Below are 23066 nucleotides of genomic sequence, written 5' to 3' on the forward strand. Positions count from 1 at the left end.
CTTGAACATTGGGTGAGACAATCTTACTAATTTGCTTGAGAACCAGTTCGGATTTAAGTATAACTTTTGTATGACTGAAGCTTTTAGTGATAGGTCTAATGCTTTAATATTTAATAATTTCTGTCCTCCGAATTCATATTCATTATATAAATATGCTCTTTTAATTTTGTCTGGCTTGCCGTTCCAAATAAAATTGAATATTTTTTTCTCATATAATTTAAAAAACTGTTCGCTAGGCGTAGGCAAGACCATAAGCAAATAGGTAAACTGGGATAATACTAAAGAGTTAATCAGGGTGATTTTTCCACAAATTGACAGGTATTTTCCTTTCCATGGTAGTAAGATCTTATCTATTTTTGCTAACTTTCTATTAAAATTTATTGAAGTGAGATCATTTATTTCCTTTGGGATATGTATTCCGAGTATATCCACATCACCATCAGACCATTTTATTGGTAAACTACATGGTAATGTAAAAATTGTATTTTTTAGTGATCCAATACGTAATATAGTACATTTGTCATAATTTGGTTGTAATCCAGAGAGGTTAGAAAATGTATCTAGATCCTCTATGAGGCTGTGGAGGGATTCTAGTTGTGGATTTAAAAGAAAACATGAATCATCAGCGTACAATGACACCTTTGTTTTTAAGCCTTGTATTTCTAATCCTCTGATATTATTATTGGATCTGATTTTAATAGCTAACATCTCGATGGCTACAATAAATAGATATGCCGATAGTGGACATCCTTGTTTCACTCCTCTTGACAGTTTAAAACTTTCTGAGAAATAGCCATTATTTACTATTTTACACCTAGGGTTACTATACATGATTTTGACCCATTTTATAAGAGATTCTCCAAAATTGAAATGCTCCAGGCATTTATATATAAACCCCAGTCGAACTTTATCAAATGCCTTTTCGAAGTCTGCTATGAATAGCAGGCCTGGTTTCCCATATTTTCCATAGTGTTCTATTGTTTCCAATACTTGCCTTATATTATCTCCAATGTATCTTCCATGTAAAAAACCTGTCTGATTAGAATGAATAATATCCGACAATACCTTTTTAATTCTATGCGCTATACATTTTGCTAGGATTTTTGCATCACAACACTGAAGTGTAAGGGGCCTCCAATTTTGTAAATGGACTGGATCTTTATATTTTCCACTTGTATCCTGTTTCAGTAATAATGAGATCAGACCTTCTTCTTGAGTGTCAGATAATCTACCATTTACATAGGAGTGGTTAAAACATGCTAATAACGGTCCGCTTAGTATATCAAAAAAGGTTTGGTATACCTCGACTGGTATGCCATCCAACCCTGGAGTTTTCCCGGACTTAAAGTCTTTAATTGCATCCAGAAGTTCCTCCTCTGTAATTTCACCTTCACATGAGTCTTTCTGTGTGGCTGTTAATTTGACATTATCAATAGATAAAAAATCTCTAAAATTTAGCTTCAGTTAGAGGAGATGGAGGCGACTGAAAAGAAAACATATGCTTAAAGTACTTTGTTTCTTCCTTCAAAATATCATTTGGTGAATTATGGGTGACTCCGTCAATTGTAACCAGTTTCATTAAGTTCTTTTTGGTAGCATTCCTATGTTGAAGATTAAAAAATAATTTTGTGCCTTTTTCCCCATATTCCATCCAGTTTGCTTTATTTTTATAATATATTACACTTGATCTTTCTTGAATAAGTTTCTCCATTTCTTTTTGTTTTTCCTCTAATTTATTCAGAGCCTCTATGTTACAGTTTTTATTGCCATCTATCTGTTCTGTTAGATTTTCTATTTCCTTTCTTAGTATAAACTCTTTTGACCTAAATTGCTTTTGTTTTCGAGATGAGTGTCACGATCGTCGGGAACAGAGGACCAATGCGCAGCGTTGAATGCAAACATTTTATTTAATAGATGATCACACGAAACAAAAACAACAAAACGAAAACGTGACGTCCCTGGTTACAACACAAACCAACACGGAACAAGAAACCACAATGAATGAATGCCTAACGGCTACCTAAGTATGACTCCCAATCAGAGACAACGAGCTACAGCCGTCTCTGATTGGGAGCCACCCTGGCCAACATAGATAAACAACAACTAGAAGCAACACACATGAAAACTCACACCCTGGCTCAACATACTAGAGTCCCCAGAGCCAGGGCGTGACAGTACCCCCCCCTAAAGGCGCGGACTCCGACCGCGCCAACCAAATACCACAGGGGAGGGACCGGGTGGGCACTCCGCCTTGGCGGCGGATCCGGCTCCGGGCATGATCCCCACTCGCTCTCTAACCCCCCAAAGTACCCCTGGTCCGGTCTGGCCCTGCTGACCGGAGCTGGACTGCACACTGGTGGAGGGGATTGCTCTAGCTCCGTCGTGAAGCAGCTGACCCGTGCTGAACCAGGCACCAGTGGAACAGGCACGGGCTGTGCCGGACTGACGACGCACACCACTGGCTTGGTGTGGGGAGCAGGAACGGCCCGAGCCGGGCTGACGAAACGCACCCCTGACTTGGTGCGGGGAGCAGGAGCGGGCCGAACCGGGCTGACGAAACGCACCACTGACTTGGTGCGGGGAGCAGGAACGGGCCGAGCCGGGCTGACGAAGCGCACCACTGACTTGGTGCGGGGAGCAGGAACGGGCCGAGCCGGGCTGACGAAGCGCACCACTGACTTGGTGCGGGGAGCAGGAACGGGCCGAGCCGGGCTGACGAAGTGCACCACTGGCTTGGTGCGGGGAGCAGGAACGGGCCGAGCCGGGCTGACGAAGCGCACCACTGACTTGGTGCGGGGAGCAGGGGGGCCGAGCCGGGCTGACGAAGCGCACCACTGACTTGGTGCGGGGAGCAGGAACGGGCCGAGCCGGGCTGACGAAGCGCACCACTGACTTGGTGCGGGGAGCAGGAACGGGCCGAGCCGGGCTGACGAAGCGCACCACTGACTTGGTGCGGGGAGCAGGAATGGGCCGAGCCGGGCTGACGAAGCGCACCACTGACTTGGTGCGGGGAGCAGGAACGGGCCGAGCCGGGCTGACGAAGCGCACCACTGACTTGGTGCGGGGAGCAGGAACCAACCGGACCGTACTGGGGACACATACCACTGGCCCTACACCGGGATCTGGAACGGGCCGGATCGGACTGGTAACACACCCCAGTACCTCTCGCCGTGCCTCTACACCTTCCATCCCCTCTTCGACCAGTGGCCCCCGTAACCTGGCGGCCTCCTCTGCCAACCCGCTGGACCGCTCTATCGCGGCCTCCTGCAGCCCCGACGTCGTGAGCCCCCCCCTAAAAAATTTCTGGGGGTCTCTCTTCCCCGTGGACCAGGCCTCTATCGTTCTCGCCCAACTCTCGCTCTCCTGCTTCCAACTCCAGCCATTCTGCTCCTCCTTTGGCTTGACCCAGTCGAGACTCTTCCTCCACTGTTCCCAAGTCCACCCTCTCTGCTCCTCATTAGGCTTGACCCAGTCGAGGTTGCCACGGAGATCTGCTAGCGACTCCCCTGGCGATGGCTCCTGGACACGCTGCTTGGTCCAGTTTTGGTGGTTTCTTCTGTCACGATCGTCGGGAACAGAGGACCAATGCGCAGCGTTGAATGCGAACATTTTATTTAATAGATGATCACACGAAACAAAAACAACAAAACGAAAACGTGACGTCCCTGGTTACAACACAAACCAACACGGAACAAGAAACCACAATGAATGAATGCCTAACGGCTACCTAAGTATGACTCCCAATCAGAGACAACGAGCTACAGCCGTCTCTGATTGGGAGCCACCCTGGCCAACATAGATAAACAACAACTAGAAGCAACACACATGAAAACTCACACCCTGGCTCAACATACTAGAGTCCCCAGAGCCAGGGCGTGACAATGAGTATGAATTGCATGGCCTCTAAAGGCACATTTAAAGGTGTCCCATACAATAAGGGGATTCGCTGTACCTATGTTATGTTGGAAAAAGTCAGTTATAAATTCCTTTGTTCTAATTATGAATAAATTATCATCCAATAGGCTTTGATTAAATTTTCAATATCCTCGCCCACGTGGAAATTCAGTAAGAGTAATGTATATGCCTATTATATGATGGTCCGACCGCATTCTGTCCCCTATCAACACTTTTTTTTACTTTTGGTGCCAACGAGAATGAGATAAGAAAGAAGTCAATCAATCAATCAATCAATCAATTTTATTTTATATAGCCCTTCTTACATCAGCTAATATCTCGAAGTGCTGTACAGAAACCCAGCCTAAAACCCCAAACAGCTAGTAATGCAGGTGTAGAAGCACGGTGGCTAGGAAAAACTCCCTAGAAAGGCGAAAACCTAGGAAGAAACCTAGAGAGGAACCAGGCTATGAGGGGTGGCCAGTCCTCTTCTGGCTGTGCCGGGTGAAGATTATAACAGAACCATGCCAAGATGTTCAAAAATGTTCATAAGTGACAAGCATGGTCAAATAATAATCAGGAATAAATCTCAGTTGGCTTTTCATAGCCGATCATTAAGAGTTGAAAACAGCAGGTCTGGGACAGGTAGGGGTTCCATAACCGCAGGCAGAACAGTTGAAACTGGAATAGCAGCAAGGCCAGGCGGACTGGGGACAGCAAGGAGTCACCACGGCCGGTAGTCCCGACGTATGGTCCTAGGGCTCAGGTCTCTCAGTTGGCTTTTCATAGCCGATCATTAAGAGTTGAAAACAGCAGGTCTGGGACAGGTAGGGGTTTCGTAACCGCAGGCAGAACAGTTGAAACTGGAATAGCAGCAAGGCCAGGCGGACTGGGGACAGCAAGGTGTCATCATGCCCGGTAGTCCTGACGTATGGTCCTAGGGCTCAGGTTCTCAGAGAGAAAGAGAGAACGAGAGAATTAGAGAGAGCATACTTAAATTCACACAGGACACTGGATAAGACAGGAGAAGTACTCCAGGTATAACCAACTAACCCCAGCCCCCCGACACATAAACTACTGCAGCATAAATACTGGAGGCTGAGACAGGAGCGGTCCGGAGACACTGTGGCCCCATCCGAAGAAACCCCCGGACAGGGCCAAACAGGAAGGATATAACCCCACCCACTCTGCCAAAGCACAGCCCCCGCACCACTAGAGGGATATCCTCAACCACCAACTTACAATCCTGAGACAAGGCCAAGTATAGCCCACAGAGGTCTCCACCACAGCACAAACCAAGGGGGGGCGCCAACCCAGACAGGAAGATCACGTCAGTAACTCAACCCACTCAAGTGACGCACCCCTCCCAGGGACGGCATGAAAGAGCACCAGCAAGCCAGTGACTCAGCCCCTGCAACAGGGTTAGAGGCAGAGAACCCCAGTGGAGAGGGGAACCGGCCCGGCAGAGACAGCAAGGGCTGTTCGTTGCTCCAGAGCCTTTCCGTTCACCTTCACACTCCTGGGCCAGACTACACTCAATCATATGACCTACTGAAGAGATAAGTCTTCAGTAAAGACTTAAAGGTTGAGACCGAGTCTGCGTCTCTCACATGGGTAGGCAGACTGTTCCATAAAAATGGAGATCTATAGGAGAAAGCCCTGCCTCCCGCTGTTTGCTTAGAAATTCTAGGGACAATTAGGAGGCCTGCGTCTTGTGACCGTAGCGTACGTATTGGTATGTACGGCAGGACCAACTCGGAAAGATAGGTAGGAGCAAGCCCATGTAACGCTTTATAGGTTAACAGTAAAACCTTGAAATCAGCCCTTGCCTTAACAGGAAGCCAGTGTAGGGAAGCTAGCACTGGAGTAATATGATCAAATTTCTTGGTTCTAGTCAGGATTCTAGCAGCCGTATTTAGCACTAACTGAAGTTTATTTAGTGCTTTATCCGGGTAGCCGGAAAATAGAGCATTGCAGTAGTCTAACCTAGAAGTAACAAATGCATGGATTAATTTTTCTGCATCATTTTTGGACAGAAAATTTCTGATTTTTGCAATGTTACGTAGATGGAAAAAAGCTGTCCTTGAAACAGTCTTGATATGTTCGTCAAAAGAGAGATCAGGGTCAAGAGTAACGCCGAGGTCCTTCACAGTTTTATTTGAGACGACTTTACAACCATCAAGATGAATTGTCAGATTTAACAGAAGATCTCTTTGTTTCTTGGGACCTAGAACAAGCATCTCTGTTTTGTCCGAGTTTAAAAGTAAAAAGTTTTCAGCCATCCACTTCCTTATGTCTGAAACACAGGCTTCTAGCGAGGGCAATTTTGGGGCTTCACCATGTTTCATTGAAATGTACAGCTGTGTGTCATCCGCATAGCAGTGAAAGTTAACATTATGTTTTCGAATAACATCCCCAAGAGGTAAAATATATAGTGAAAACAATAGTGGTCCTAAAACGGAACCTTGAGGAACACCGAAATGTACAGTTGATTTGTCGTAGGACAGACCATTCACAGAGACAAACTGATATCTTTCCGACAGGTAAGATCTAAACCAGGCCAGAACTTGTCCGTGTAGACCAATTTGGGTTTCCAGTCTCTCCAAAAGAATGTGGTGATCGATGGTGTCAAAGGCAGCACTAAGGTCTAGTAGCACGAGGACAGATGCAGAGCCTCGGTCTGACGCCATTAAAAGGTCATTTACCACCTTCACAAGTGCAGTCTCAGTGCTATGATGGGGTCTAAAACCAGACTGAAGCATTTCGTATACATTGTTTGTCTTCAGAAAGGCAGTGAGTTGCTGCGCAACAGCTTTTTCTAAAATTTTTGAGAGGAATGGAAGATTCGATATAGGCCGATAGTTTTTTATATTTTCCGGGTCAAGGTTTGGCTTTTTCAAGAGAGGCTTTATCACTGCCACTTTTAGTGAGTTTGGTACACATCCGGTGGATAGAGAGCTGTTTATTATGTTCAACATAGGAGGGCCAAGCACAGGAAGCAGCTCCTTCAGCAGTTTAGTAGGAATAGGATCCAGTATGCAGCTTGAAGGTTTAGAGGCCATGATTATTTTCATCATTGTGTCAAGAGATATAGTACTAAAACACTTAAGTGTCTCTCCCGATCCCAGGCCCTCGCAGAGCTGTGCAGATCCAGGACAGCTAAGCCCTGGAGGAATACGCAGATTCAAAGAGGAGTCCGTAATTTGCTTTCTAATGGTCATGATCTTTTCCTCAAAGAAGTTCATGAATTTATTACTGCTGAAGTGAAAGCCATCCTCTCTTGGGGAATGCTGCTTTTTAGTTAGCTTTGCAACAGTATCAAAAAGAAATTTTGGATTATTCTTATTTTCCTCGATTAAGTTGGAAAAGTAGGATGATCGAGCAGCAGTGAGGGCTCTTCGGTACTGCACGGTACTGTCTTTCCAAGCTAGTCGGAAGACTTCCAGTTTGGTGTGGCGCCATTTCCGTTCCAATTTCCTGGAAGCTTGCTTCAAAGCTCGGGTATTTTCTGTATACCAGGGAGCTAGTTTCTTATGACAAATGTTTTTCGTTTTTAGGGGTGCAACTGCATCTAGGGTATTGCGCAAGGTTAAATTGAGTTCCTCAGTTAAGTGGTTAACTGATTTTTGTCCTCTGACGTCCTTGGGTAGGCAGAAGGAGTCTGGAAGGGCATCAAGGAATTTTTGTGTTGTCTGAGAATTTATAGCACGACTTTTGATGCTCCTTGGTTGGGGTCTGAGCAGATTATTTGTTGCGATTGCAAACGTAATAAAATGGTGGTCCGATAGTCCAGGATTTTGTGGAAAAACATTAAGATCTACAACATTTATTCCATGGGACAAAACTAGGTCCAGAGTATGACTGTGGCAGTGAGTAGGTCCAGAGACATGTTGGACAAAACCCACTGAGTCGATGATGGCTCCGAAAGACTTTTGGAGTGGGTCTGTGGACTTCTCCATGTGAATATTAAAATCACCAAAAATTAGAATATGATCTGCTATGACTACAAGGTCTGATAGGAATTCAGGAAACTCAGAGAGGAACTCTGTATATGGCCCAGGAGGCCTGTAAACAGTAGCTATAAAAAGTGATTGAGTAGGCTGCATAGATTTCATGACTAGAAGCTCAAAAGATGAAAACGCCATTTTTTTTTTTTGTAAATTGAAATTTGCTATCGTAAATGTTAGCAACACCTCCGCCTTTGCGGGATGCACAGGGAATATGGTCACTAGTGTAACCAGGAGGTGAGGCCTCATTTAACACAGCAAATTCATCAGGCTTAAGCCATGTTTCAGTCAGGCCAATCACATCAAGATTATGATCAGTGATTAGTTCATTGACTATGACTGCCTTTGAAGTGAGGGATCTAACATTAAGTAACCCTATTTTGAGATGTGAGATATCACGATCTCTTTCAATAATGGCAGGAATGGAGGAGGTCTTTATCCTAATAAGATTGCTAGGGTGAACACCGCCATGTTTAGTTTTGCCCAACCTAGGTCGAGGCACAGACACAGTCTCAATGGGTATGGCTGAGCTGACTACACTGACTATGCTATTGGCAGACTCCACTAAGCTGGCAGGTTGGCTAACAGCCTGCTGCCTGGCCTGCACCCTATTACACTGTGGGGCTAGAGGAGTTAGAGCCCTATCTATGTTGGTAGATAAGAGGAGAGCACCCCTCCAGCTAGGATGGAGTCCGTCACTCCTCAGCAGGTCAGGCTTGGTCCTGTTTGTGGGTGAGTCCCAGAAAGAGGGCCAATTATCCACAAATGTTATCTTTTGGGAGGGGCAGAAAACAGTTTTCAACCAGCGATTGAGTGCTGAGACTCTGCTGACTAGCTTGATTCAGTCTCCGCCATGTGTATCTCACTAGATCAGTATATTTAAGCCTCCATATATCTACTAGTTCTAATGTATCCATGACATTCACAATTTCCTTAAGAGCATGTGGGTGATTGTTTGTGGTGTGATTTCCTTTACGGTCCATTGAGCTATTTAAAACAGTATTATAATCCCCCACCATAATAATATTGTCTTGAGTTGCTTGCAGGCTTGATAATTTATTATATATATTGTCAAAGAATTGTGGATCATCATTATTTGGTCCGTAAAGGTTAATGAGCCATATCTGTTTATGGTCCAATAACATATTTAAAATAATCCATCTACCTTGCGTATCTATTTGGACAATTTGCACATTCGGATCGAAATTACTATTAATTAATATCATCACCCCTTTTGAATTTCTTTGCCCATGGGAGAAGTATATTTCCCCCCCCCTCATTCTTTTTTCCACGCTACTTCATCTCGAATTGTTGAATGAGTTTCCTGTATACAATAGATATTATATTCCTTCTCTTTGAGCCATGTAAATATTGTTCTTCTTTTGTTATTATCAGCTAAGCCATTACAATTATAACTGGCTATACTTATTTCACCATACACCATAATGAGATACAAGTTTCAAGTCTATTTATCATTATATATGTTTGTAAATTTACCAATAAAAAATAGCATAATGAGTGTCCATATAGCTGTACTATGATATTTGCATTGCTACGGAGTAACCCTTCAATTGTTCTCCACTAATTCCCCCGCTAAAGCCCCTCCCCATCCCAAGTTGAGCCGTCATCCCAGTGATCAGCATCCCACCCACGTCCCTCCGTATCCCTAAGGCCCCGAGAGGCCAGGACCCATCCATCGAAAACAGCACACAGTGGCACCCACAAAACAGAAGCAGATTAACCGCCAAAAGCATTTCCAATGCTTTCACCTCTATATATATATATTTTTTTTGTTTGTTTTTAAATTATGCATATCATATTTTCCATCATTATCAATTAATATGCGTAATAATGTCGGCAGTTCACACGTAGAATTCCAACATATAACCCGGATTGCCATTGTATTACACTTAATTCATTGACAAACAATTATTATCCTAGCAAATAATCCCCGCGGTCCATCCCATACCCTCCCCCCCAACATCCCCACCCCCCCACAACAGATGCCAGACAAGCACACACGCACATACTCACATACTCCAACACACTCAACCCCCCTCCTCCACAATCCACCATAAAATCAGATACTCAACGGCTGTTATATCCCAGAGCCCAACTCGAGAAATAACTTGATTTACGAGTGCACATACAGTTAAAGCTGATTGAGAAAGCATGCAGATTGAGCAGAAATTAATAACAATGTGAGATTTGATTAATCTACTTAATCTATGTCAAGTCCTAGGTGATGGAGATCAGATCCACCCTCTTCACCTGAGACACAAACACTCTGATCCCCTGTTGTAACCATTTTCCCAAGCATCTCCATGCGGTCAGACCTTAGATTATTTTGTGCCACCTGGGCCACAATGATAAACCCCCTCTCTGATTGTCCGAGTGTGACCCCCTCCCCATGGGTTACTGCAGCCAGTGTTGCCAGCACTGCCACTACCTGGGTGGGCGTACCCCACCGGAATCCCCACCGGCTAGGTAAAAAGGTCGTAAAGGTTCTCATTAGCAGCTTTGAGAATTTCCTTGTATATTATGCTCTCCCATCAGGGGGCTCTGGCTTTGTAGGACCAACCCTGCCAGGCAGGCTCAGAATCTTGAGGGGGCGGTGCTGCTCAAGTAGGTCTCTGACCGCATTTATTTCTCTGTTTAGGCTGCATATTCACAGCAGGTCCATAAAAGAGATGGGAACTTCTCTTTGGTGTATGGGTCGCTCAGTTGGGTGTCCAGGTTATAGTACAGTTCATATTCTTGTTCACACATTTATTTTGGAGCTGCATATTTATTTATTATGGCAATCCTCTCTTCCTATAGTTTGACGTTTGTGCTGCACCCGATCCTATAGCCGTATAGCAAAGCAGCAATCTGTTCGCTAGCTCACCACCGACCTGTGTTGATTGACAGTTTGCTGGTCCAATCAGAGTGCCGAGTGTGCGTTTCACTTGCCAATCTGTTGCAGGTTTTTTTGCAAGGTCGATGCTGCGGCTACAGTCTCTGGCTGCCTGTAGAGTAATCCACGTAGACTCTGCCACACAATGAGTGACAAAACATTACAAATCCTGGCCAGATAAATTCAAGTCATCAGTCTCAAGTCAAAGTCGAGTGTCTCCTGAGTGGCGCAGTGGTCTAAGGCACTGCATCGCAGTGCTAACTGTGCCACTAGAGATCCTGGTTCAAATCCAGGCTCTGTCGCAGCCGGCCGCGACCGGGAGACTCATGGGCGGCGCACAATTGGTCCAGGGTAGGGGAGGGAATGGCCGGCAGGGATGTAGCTCAGTTGATAGAGCATGGCGTTTGCAACGCCAGGGTTGTGGGTTTGATTCCCACGGGGGGCCAGTATAAAAAAAAAAATGTATTCACTAACTGTAAGTCGCTCTGGATAAGAGCGTTGGCTAAAATGTGAATGAGTCTTGAGGCTCCAAGTCTCAAGTTATTTTATTTTCTATCAAGTCGAGTCTCAATTCATCAAATGTGTAACTCCAGTGAGACTGGAGTCCAAGTCATGTGACTCGAGTCCACAACTCTGGTGTTTCGTGTACCTAGAGTCTTGAGGTGATGGTCAAAGTAGATCGGTTTGTATGTATTTCTTGGGTTGCGTCCCGATTCTCCACCCTTCTCTCAAAAGTGTGCACTTGCACACTTCCCATCATGGATTTACCAATGGTGAAAACTCCCTTCAGCCAATGCTTACACCAATCCAGCGCTTTTAAATCCATGACAGAGGAGTGTGCAAGTGGAGAATAAGGATGCAACCTATAGTATCGCTGTCAGTGTTTCTTTGTATTTCTCACCCCTTCTTTCCTTCTGTTTCCTCCCTGTCCAGATCCTGGACTCCCCAGCGGAGGTTGCAGATAAAGTAGACAGAATCATCACCATGCTACCCTCCAGTCCCAACGTCATGGAGGTCTACACTGGACCCAACGGCATCCTCAAGTAAGCAGCTCCCTCTCTCTGGTCCTCATCCCCGGAACTATAGATGTAAAGAAATTGGTGTAGAAACAGACCTGATCCCCTATAACTGGCCTGTCCCTTATAACGATCCTGCCCACTATAACTGGCCTATCTCCTATAACTGGTGTTCACAAATCGGAAGGAATTGGATTGTTGTAAGCCTCATTGGAAGGCTAGGTAGAGGTCATGGTCTCTGTCAGGTTGATGTCGGCGCCCCAGTGGAAATCTAATTATCATAATTTTAAAAATCCCCATAAAAATCTGTCAGCTTAAGCTAGAGATATCTGTTTTTGCATTGGATGCGTCTCAGTCCACCGCATCCGCCTATGTCACACTTCCACATCTGCCGTGAAAGGTGACAGAGCTAGAGCGGTGTTTTTCAGACCATGAGACATCCCGAAAATGTGTCTTCTCACAAAATTGTCTGTAGTGTACGAACGGTATGGCCTACAAACTTAAAGATGACTCTCATGAACACATACATGTCGGTTTTATTTGGCTTTAGGACGCCCACAGGCCTCACAAGACTTGTCTGAAGGTCCCCCGTACCAGTTAAAAAAATTAATGGATGTATATATGGAGACTGTTTAGTGCCAAAAATAAGGGGTTAAATCAGGTGTGCTAGTGCTGGCCCTAAAACAGAGCACGGTACTGTGGGTCCCCAGGACTACGATTAAAGAACACCCTCTCCTCCTGTTCTTCTTCCTCAGGAAAGTGAAAAGGGGAACGCTGCTCATCGCCTCCTCCACCATCAACCCAACCGTCTCCAAGGAGATTGCCCTCGCCGCCGAGAAGATAGGCGCCATCTTCATGGACGCTCCCGTGTCAGGAGGTAAAGGTGGGGTGTGGGATGTCAACATTCCGTTGGTATGGCGATCACATACTAGCCATGTCCATAGAAAGGTTTTCCTCCTCCTGCCTCTGGCCTACTTGTCGTTCAGTCTCTGGATAGACATGATAGCGCGCACACACACACACACACACTCTTTCTTTCTCTTTCTCTCTCTCTTTCTGTCCTTCTGTCTCTTTCTCTCCTTCTCCTTCTCTCTCTTTTTCTCTTTCATTCTCTTTCTCTCCTCTATTTCTCTCTCACTCTTTCTCTCTGTCTCTCTCGTTCTCTCTGTCTGTATAGAGTCATTTCACCTTTGACACAGACACATCAACTGTAGAGCCTTAGCAGCAATGCTAACCCTGTCATGTGTTCCTATGTGTATCTATAGATACCCTAGTGCTTGTATTTATAGACTCTGGTGCTATATATTATAATTGAAACCGTATGTAGGCTACAGGCCACTGACTTTACACCGGTGACAGATCAACAGCTGGTGGAAATTGATGGCAACATATTTAAGGCAATATTGTCAGATCAGGATCCTATTCTCTTGAAACGAAACAGAAGCAAACTGTCCGAAACTGGGAAGAACTACGTGAATTTGTCCAATAAGAAATGCTAGTTTTTCGTTTTACGTTGCAAAATGTTTTGCTATTGTGTGCCCTAGTGAATACGACCCTGATCTAAAAAATTCCAGTAAAGGTAGCTAGTTCAAGTCCGTTGTTTCTGGTGCAGTAGTTCCTCCGTCCAATCTAGCATGGCCAGACAGTGAACACCCTTTGTAGTCAGCATAGAGCAGGATAGCCAGTCCAGTAAGTTGGTTTTATTGTTGCTTTTGACCTGGTCTTAAAGGCAAGGTTTTAAGTCATCAATATGTTAGTCCTGTCTGATGGCTTCATGACAGTGCACAGGACAGCGTTCTCCTTAATGGCTTGAGCCGCAATGGAGTATCCTGTGTCAGTGTTTTTCATGTTGATTGAGCCGTAATTTACATTTTTCATTTTAGTCATTTAGCAGACGCTCTTATCCAGAGCGATTTACAGTTAGTGAGTGCATACATTTTCATTACGTAATGGCGGTTATCCCGTGTCGGTGCCTTTCATGTACAGAGGCTTGCGAAAGTATTCACTCCCCTTGGCATTTTTTCTATTTTGTTGCCTTACAACCTGGAATTAAAATAGATTTTGGGGGGGTTTGTATCATTTGATTTACACAACATGCCTACCACTTTGAAGATGCAAAATATTTTTTTTATAAACAAACAAGAAATAAGACAAAAAAAACAGAAAACTTGAGCGTGCATAACTATTCACCCCCCCCAAAATCAATACTTTGTAGAGCCACCTTTTGCAGCAAATAAGCTTGGCACATCTAGCCACTGGGATTTTTGCCCATTCTTCTAGGCAAAACTGCTCCAGGTCCTTCAAGTTGGATGGGTTCCACTGGTGTACAGCAATCTTTAAGTCATACCACAGATTCTCAATTGGATTGAGGTCTGAGCTTTGACTAGGCCATTCCAAGACATTTAAATGTTTCCCCTTAAACCACTCAAGTGTTGCTTTAGCAGTATGCTTAGGGTCATTCTCCTACTGGAAGGTGAACCTCCGTCCCAGTCTCAAATCTGGAAGACTGAAACAGGTTTCCCTCAAGAATTTCCCTGTATTTAGCGCCATCCATCATTCCTTCAATTCTGACCAGTTTCCCAGTCCCTGCCGATGAAAAACATCCCCACAACATGATGCTGCCACCACCATGCTTCACTGTGGGGATGGTGTTCTCGGGGTGATGAGAGGTGTTGGGTTTGCGCCAGACATAGCGTTTTCCTTGATGGCCAAAAAGCTCAATTTTGGTCTCATCTGACCAGAGTACCTTCTTCCATATGTTTGGGGAGTCTCCCACATGCCTTTTGACGAACATCAAACGTGTTTGCTTATTTTTTTCTTTAAGCAATGGCTTTTTTTCTGGCCACTCTTCCGTAAAGCCCAGCTCTGTGGAGTGTACGGCTTAAAGTGGTCCTATGGACAGATACTCCAATCTCCGCTGTGGAGCTTTGCAGCTCCTTCAGGGTTATCTTTGGTCTCTTTGTTGCCTCTCTGATTAATGCCCTCCTTGCCTGGTCCGTGAGTTTTGGTGGGCGGCCCTCTCTTGTCAGGTTTGTTGTGGTGCCATATTCTTTCCATTTTTTAATAATGGATTTAATGGTGCTCCGTGGGATGTTCAAAGCTTCTGATGTTATTTTATAACCCAACCCTGATCTGTACTTCTCCATAACTTTATCCCTGACCTTTTTGAAGAGCTCCTTGGTCTTCATGGTGCCGCTTGCTTGGTGGTGCAACCTTGCTTAGTGGTGTTGCAGACTCTGGGGCCTTTCAGAACAGGTGTATATATATACTGAGATCATGTGACAGATCATGTGACACTTAGATTGCACACAGGTGGACTTTATTTAACTAATTATGTGACGTCTGAAGGTAATTGGTTGCACCAGATCTTATTTAGGGGCTTCATAGCAAAGGGGGTGAATACATATGCACTTTTCCGTTATTTATTTTTTCAAATTTTTTGAAACAAGTAATTTTTTTCATTTCACTTCACCAATTTGGACAATTTTGTGTATGTCCATTACATGAAATCCAAATAAAAATCAATTTAAATTACAGGTTGTAATGCAACAAAATAGGAAAAAATGCCAAGGGGGATGAATACTTTTGCAAGACACTGTAGATAAAGAGCCATAAAGAGGAGAGAAACTGGCCCCACAGGGAGTGAGAGGGGGAGTTAAGACTGGAGGGAGACATGTAGCTGTAAAACTCTCCCTCTAACCTTGGCCAGACCAACCAGGGGGGAACACACACACATGCAAATAGACACACACAAACACACAAATACACAGACACACAGATTGACGTTTCTGCAGATACACTTTTTGACGATCACCAACAGCTCACAGCGTGGTCGTATGCTTTCCTGCCAACACTCATTTTCTCACACACATTCCTTACATACAACACACACACACCCCCTCTGTCTGTTTACAGGCTGGCGTCTGTGCAGTGTAGACAGCCTGTATTTAGTGTGTGACGTCCTGTGTGGAGACCCGTTTTCGAAGGACTCTTTACTAAGCCTGTTACACACACAGGTACAGTGTTTACACACGTCTTCTCTGGGCTCTTAGCTAAGCCTGGTTTACTGCTCTGGAATGGCAAATGATTTATCTGCTACCCCCCCCCCCACACACACACACGTTCAGACACAAATGTACACACACTTGACCGCCCACTATCTAAAGCTCAGACATGTACACATACTACTAACATAACTGGCCTGGCCTCTAACCCCCTTGCTGAGGATGAAAGTGGCCCATCGGTGATAAGCTGAACTTGGGGAGGAGAAGATGGGGAGAGAGGTTAGGAGGAGGAGGAGGAGGTGGAGGAGAAGACAGACAGAGAGAGGTCAGGAGGAGGAGGAGAAGAGAGAGAGAGAGGTCAGGAGGAGGAGGAGAAGAGAGAGAGGTCAGGAGGAGTAGAAGACAGAGATGTCAGGAGATGGATGAGAAGACTGAGAGAGATGTCAGGAGATGGAGGGTAAACTACGGTGTGTGATGTGTTGTGGGGGCTTCTCTCTCTGGTAGAGTGGGGGAGGGGATTTCACTTGCTGCATTTGTCCAGGAGGTGGCACTCTATCCCAATAGGGAGCCATGGAGAGCCGTGTGTATGGTTGTAGTGTGTCTGTGTATGATAGAGGGAGAACATCACTTGCTTCTTGTGATCTCTTGATATCAGATCCAGATATAAACACAGTCACACACACTTAATCTATATTGTGAAGTCGCCACTGCACACAGACACAGATACACACACACACACACACACACACACACACACAGATACACACACACACACACACAGATACACACACACACACACACACACACACAGATACACAGACACAGATACACACACAGGCACAGATACACACACACACACACACACACACACACAGATACACAGACACAGATACACACACAGGCACAGATACACACACACACAGACACAGGGATATGCATTGACCCCTGACACACTCCTGTTTGTGTGAGTTAATGCTTATGATATATAAAGCACTGTCACACACACACACACACACACACACACACACACACACACACATTTGCAGTCACTTCATACACTCATGCATCCTCACAGCAGCAGATGGTTTTCTTAGTTTTTTCATATAGATTTTATTTAGATTCAAAATGAATCCTCTCTGGTCTGAGTGCTGAGTGAGGTAGTGTGTTTTTTAAAAGTTGTGTGTGTGTGTGTGGTTCCCACCTCGAGTGCGTCACTAGGGGTTTGGCAGTCGCCCCTGGGGTGTAAGACGAGGAATAATAACCTTGTTAAAAAACAACAATAATGTACTTGCTTTCTTTCTCTCTCTTTGTCGGTCTTGCTCTTTCTGACCAGTTGTCTGGCCTAGCCCTGCCTGACCCCAGCTGTGTCCTGGCACACACTCACACACATGGACACTGAAATACACACACACACTTCCACCACTGTCTGGTGTTGTTAAAAGTATCCACATGCAAACTAGACCCACAACAAAACGGGCTCTGACGTCACAGGCTCGTTCTATTGGCATGGCGATGGCAGAAATGGGAGCGGTAGCTAACGAGCGGCGGGGTCATTAGCGGTAATTACCCCGCATGCCTGCATCTTGTCTGCCCGCGGTGGGCTGCCACATCGCTAACGGACGGCGACTTTAAAAGGCTTTAAAAACCTTTCATTGTTTTCCCAACGCTGGGAACTGCACACTATCAGTGGTCGGGAGCGTGTGTGTGTGTGTGTGTGTGTGTGTGTGTGCGCGTGTGTGTGTTGGTTAAGGGACTGCGCTGCACTAACTTTGGTGCGACCGTGGGAGCTTAATGTGTTTGTATACAGTGTGTCTCAGACAGTGCAGGTTTTCTGTGTGACCTGTGTGTGGAACCGCTACCTTGTAGCTCATTGCATTCTGCATCAGGCCACAGGCACATTACCACAGCTAACCATTGTCCAAGTAAGAGAGTGGCCAAAAGAAGGCATGTTAAGAACCTTACAAGGGTCTAGGGTAGGGAATGAGAGCAGGAGAGAGAGGCCTAGTAGGGATCATAGTCGTGGGTAGTTGGCTGGGCCTGCTGTCAGTGATGACTAACTAACCAGCACTGGACTGACTATATTAGCATAACAAGCCCTTCACTAGGGGGACCAGGGGGACAGGGGGAGGCTGATTAGGGGGGTAGAGAGGAAGGAGGTAATGGAGGAGAAGGAGGTAGGGCAGTCAGGGGTGGGGGAGGATAGGGGGTGAGAGGAGGGGCGTAAGGGGGTGGGGGTCTAGCCTGAACTCCAGATGGAAGCAGACCCACAGCAGCTGGGGGACTGGCTCTTTCAACGCAGTGTGTGTGTGTGGTGTCTTTTTCTGTGGGTGTGTAAGCCTATTTGTCAGCTGTTGTATGTGCCAGTCTTACTATAAAGCTCTGTCCATCAAATTCCCCTTAACCACACCCTGTATGTCACTCATCTTAAGAACATTTGCAGTGTGTGTGTTTAGGCCCTCTGTATCAGGGCTGTTAATTAGGGATCATTATCAGTCTACCTCAAACTCAATGGGTCTGCTTTGGACCAGAGGAAGGATTGATTCTGGAATGATCTCTCTCTCCTCTTCATTCATCTCTCCTACACCTCTCCCTCTCCCTCTCTCCTCTGTCTCCTGGCATTGACCACTCTCCCCCATGAAATAGAGCAGGCAGTGATGATGATGAGGTCAGGGTACTGGTCAATGAAGATGCACTGTGAAGAGAGACTCTGCTGTTGCATATTTTTCAGCATCATTCTCTGAGACTTTCTCCCTCTCTGCTTCAGTCTCTCGTGGTTTGTGTGTGTGTTTGTTCTCATGAGGCGTGTGTTTTCTCATGATGTGTGTGTGTGTGTTTTCTCATGATGTGTGTGTGTGTGTTTTCTCATGATGTGTGTGTGTGTGTGTGTGTGTGTTTTCTCATGACGTGTGTGTGTGTGTGTGTGTTTTCTCATGACGTGTGTGTGTGCGTGTCAGTGTAGGGTGGTTCTCAGGCTTGCGCTCGTTAACGCAGCAGATAAAGACTCTGTTTTTAACATTAAGGACTAGCGTTAGCGACTTTGGCAAATAAACTGTTGAAAGTGCAGATTTTTTTATGTGTGTGTGATTTGGGTTAGCACTCTCCCTCTTCTCTCTCCATTTTAGTTACTTACTTGATATCCGTAGATATTTTTTACGGCGCTTGTTTTTTAGTTTTGAGAAAATATCTCCTATTGGGTATAATTATGTAACTGGACCACATGAGGCTGCACCGAAGGCCTGAAAACAGGCTCTGCCCAGGGGTTTGGGGAGGGGGAAACGTTACTGCAACGTTAAGAAGCCTCACTGAGAAACGTTATCAACGTTTAGAATGCTGTGAGAAATGTTTCCACTAGAGATTTATCTCCCATGATTAGAACAAAGATCGCTTATCAATCCCTTTAGATTTCCAGGAGAAGATCACTGTTTTGTACAGGTAGTCAGTTTCCAGATCCAAACTATTCCAAAGATACACTATATATACAAAAGTATGTGGACACCCCTTCAAATTACTGGCTTCGGCTATTTCAGCCACACCCGTTGCTGACAGGTGTATAAAATTGAGCACACAGCCATGCAATCTCCATAGACAAACATTGGCAGTAGAATGGCCTTACTGAAGAGCTCAGTGACTTTCAACTTGGCACCGTCATAGGATGCCACCTTTCTAACAAGTCAGTTTGTCAAATTTCTGCCCTGCTAGAGCTGCCCCGGTTAACTGTGAGGTTATTGGAAATGTCTAGGAGCAACAACGGCTCAGCCACGAAGTGGTAGGCCACACAAGCTCACAGAATGGGACTGCCGAGTGCTGAAGCGCTTAGCGCGTAAAAATCGTCTGTCCTCTGTTGCAACACTCACTACCGAGTTCCAAACTGCATCTGGAAGCAACATCAGCAGAAGAACTGTTCGTCGGGAGTTTCATGAAATGGGTTTCCATGGCCGAGCAGCCGCACACAAGCCTAAGATCACCATGCGCAATGCTAAGCATCGCCTGGAGTGGTGTAAAGCTCACTGCCATTAGACTCTGGAGCAGTGGAAATGCGTTCTCTGGAGTGATGAATCACGCTTCATCATCTGGCAGTCCGGTGGATGAATCTGGGTTTGGTGGATGCCAGGTGAACGCTACCTGCCCCAATGCATAGTGCCAACTGTAAAGTTAGGTGGAGGAGGAGTAATGGTCTGGGGCTGTTTTTCATGTTTTGGACTAAGCCCCTTAGTTCCAGTGAAGGGAAATCTTAACACTACAGCATACAATGACATTCTAGATGATTCTGTGCTTCTAACTTTGTGGTAACAGTTTAGGCAAGGCACTTTCCTGCTTCAGCATGACAATGCCCCCATGCAGAAAAGTGAGGTCCATACAGAAATGGTTTGTCGAGATCGGTGTGGAGAACTTGACTGGCCTGCACAGAGCCCTGACCTCAACGCCGTCTAACGCCTTTGGGATGATTTGGAACGCTGACTGCAAGCCAGGCCTAATCGCCCAACATCAGTGCCCGACCTCACTAATGCTCTTGTGGCTGAATGGAAGCAAGTCCCTGCAGCAATGTTCCAACATCTAGTGGAAAGCCTTCCCAGAAGAGTGGAGGCTGTTATAGCAGCAAAAGGGGGGACCAACTCCATATTAATGCCCATGATCTTGGAATGAGATGTTTGATGAGAAGGTGTCCACATACTTTTGGCCAGTGTACTTGCAGCGCCCGAGTTCCCTCTTCAGGTGTGTGGGCTCTGGTAGAAATCAGCCACGGTCGTATGTATCAGGTGTCTCAGAGTCGGAGTACTGATCTAGGATCAGATTCCCCCGTCCCGTCCCGTCCATGGAATGGATTCATTGTGATCTAAAAGGTAAACTGATCATAAACTGATCCTAAAAACACTCTTACTCTGAGACTCTTGATACATCTGGCCCCATGTCCTAATGCTGTCGGTAGTGCTATAGGACTGTCCTGTAAAGGGGATTCTACACAAACACGGTCAAATGTGTCATTTACTCCTAATGTGTGGGAACAGCCACTGTGTGTGTGTGTGTTTGTACAACCTCATATTCACACATGTAGTTTAATTTAACCCTACCACCAATAAAAGTGCTTACTGTTTTACACGAGCCTCGTAACACTGAGGATATTGCCTCAGGAGCATCGGCTGACGTCTCTACGACGGCCAAGTTTGGGATCTACACCTGTCCCTGATGCTACACACACGCACACATACACAAAGATTTACACACACAAACACAGACAGACCGCTTCAAAAAGGGCTCCAGTTTAAAAGGCTATTAGAATAATGAATCGCTTCAGTTAATAATTTGTCTGTAATGAAACAAGCGGGAATTAATTCAGCTCTTGTTAGAAACCAAAGACTTCTCTCTGATCACCATCCCCCGTCTCACCCCACCTCACCCTCTCTCCTTGAAGGAGAGGAGACAAGGAAAGGAAGCCTCTTTAGGGTATTGAAATGCTCCCAGCCTCCCAGTCATTGAATCTACCTCCCACAATGTTGGACTAGGAGTGGCTTTGGCTGTCCCCTCTCTCTAACGGTCATTAATACCAACGCCAGCTCACCGTGGTCTAACCGTGGTTGTACCGTGGTCAGGCTGGTTCGACTGAGCCTCTGGGTTTAATGTTGGCCAGCCATTACTTGTCCCTGGAGCAGGATAAGAGGGACTCTTGTCTGCTCTTTCCCAAGGGAATTGTTTCTCAGAGAATAGAGGCTCAGCTATCCTGGTCTAGGTCTCTCTCTACCCTTATCTCTCTCTCTCTCTCTCTCTCTCTGCCTCTTCTTCCCTTCCATTTCTCTCCCTCTTTCTCTCTCTCTGCCTCTACCTCTCTTTCTTTACCTCCCCCACAGTCCCTCACTATAGACCTGAGCATTCAGGTCTCTACCTCTTCCTAACAGTCTGTCTCTCTCCCCCTCAGTTTCTCCCACTCAATTTGTCACCCTTTTTCTTTCTCTGGGTATATTCCCGTCAGCTAGCCCTAGGGGGCGATGTGTGGCAAGTCTGTGTTAACGATGCAGGAGTGTCATTCTCCTGTGGGATGGATGAGACAGACCGGAGCAGGCAGTGTTCCCATCGCATTCCCAATGCTCCCACAGCTTCATTAGGATTCCTGTTTAATCCGTCTAGTACGGGACTGACCGGGCCACGGGACGTCCCTCAACACACACACACTCACACACACATTTGCAAGAAGTCACACACACATTTTCAAGAAGACACACACACACACACATTTTCAAGAAAAAAACACTATCTGTCCCTCTCTTTTATGCTAATGATGTGTTCTTCTTCCTGCACCGGCGATCTTCCATCATCCCTCTGTCACTGCTTATAGAAATCCACTACAGATCATAGGAGCTTATTATGGGTGATTAGTTATTCTGAGAGAGAGAGGGAGGGGGGAGGTAAGCAGTGCAGAGAGAGAGAGAAAGTATTCCTCCACTCTCCATCTCTCTCTCTCTGTTTCTTTCTATCCCGCTTTCATCGCTCACCCCTCTCCCTCTTCATCTTATCTCTCTCTCCCCCTCTCCCTCTGTGTAGAGATGTATATTGATCAGCATGTTGACTGTGATATCAATAATCTCGTCTTTAATGATCCTGTCCCCAGTCATCTCCCACTAATGAACCAGTGGAAATGTGCAATGCTGCTTGGCTTGGCTTTGGTTGTGTCAGCATTATCTAAACCTAGTGTTAGTGTGAATGTTGGTGGTTGTCTGTATGGTGATTGGGATTCAGAACATCTCTCTCTATTATTCTCCTGATTACTCAATCTCTCTATCTCCCTCTTTTTTTCCAAAGGTAGAGCCTTCTCTCTCACTGTGTTCTGAATGATCTGTGTTGAACATATGTATGTATGACCTGTGTGTGTGTGTGTGTAGAGCGTATGTTGTGGTCCATAGGCAGCTGCTGCAGTATGGACTGGGTTCATTATGTGGCCTAACTGACAAGCCATCACTGCTGTATCTCACACACACACACACACACACACACACACACACACACACACACACGCTCACAGACAGATCGCTAATTATCAGAGCGCGAGAGGGTAGGAAGAGAGATTGTTAGGGTAATGCATACACACCATTACTCAATGGACAACCGCAACATACAGTACAGTCAACTCACAGTGTACCTCAGTCACTCTTTTGTACCTCCCCTCCTTCCCTCTCATCCCCCTTTCTCCCCATCTCATTTTCCCCTCTCCTCCCTTCTCCACCTCCCCCTCTTCTCTCCCATCTCTTTTCTCCCCCTT

General features: G+C 45.7%; 1 pseudogene across 1 annotated transcript in view; it reads left to right on the top strand.

Moving 5' to 3' along the window:
- The window catches only part of LOC311121038 (3-hydroxyisobutyrate dehydrogenase, mitochondrial-like), a 34766-nt pseudogene that overhangs the window by 6187 nt on the left and 5513 nt on the right, over positions 1-23066 (top strand). Inside the window, exons 3-4 of the transcript in view lie at positions 11731-11840; positions 12569-12690. The product of the transcript in view is annotated as a 3-hydroxyisobutyrate dehydrogenase, mitochondrial-like (transcript). The remainder of the gene's footprint in view (positions 1-11730; positions 11841-12568; positions 12691-23066) is intronic.

This window comes from Coregonus lavaretus (genome assembly GCF_964263955.1).
Source record: "Coregonus lavaretus genome assembly, chromosome: 3".
In the NCBI taxonomy this organism is placed as follows: Eukaryota; Metazoa; Chordata; class Actinopteri; order Salmoniformes; family Salmonidae; genus Coregonus; species Coregonus lavaretus.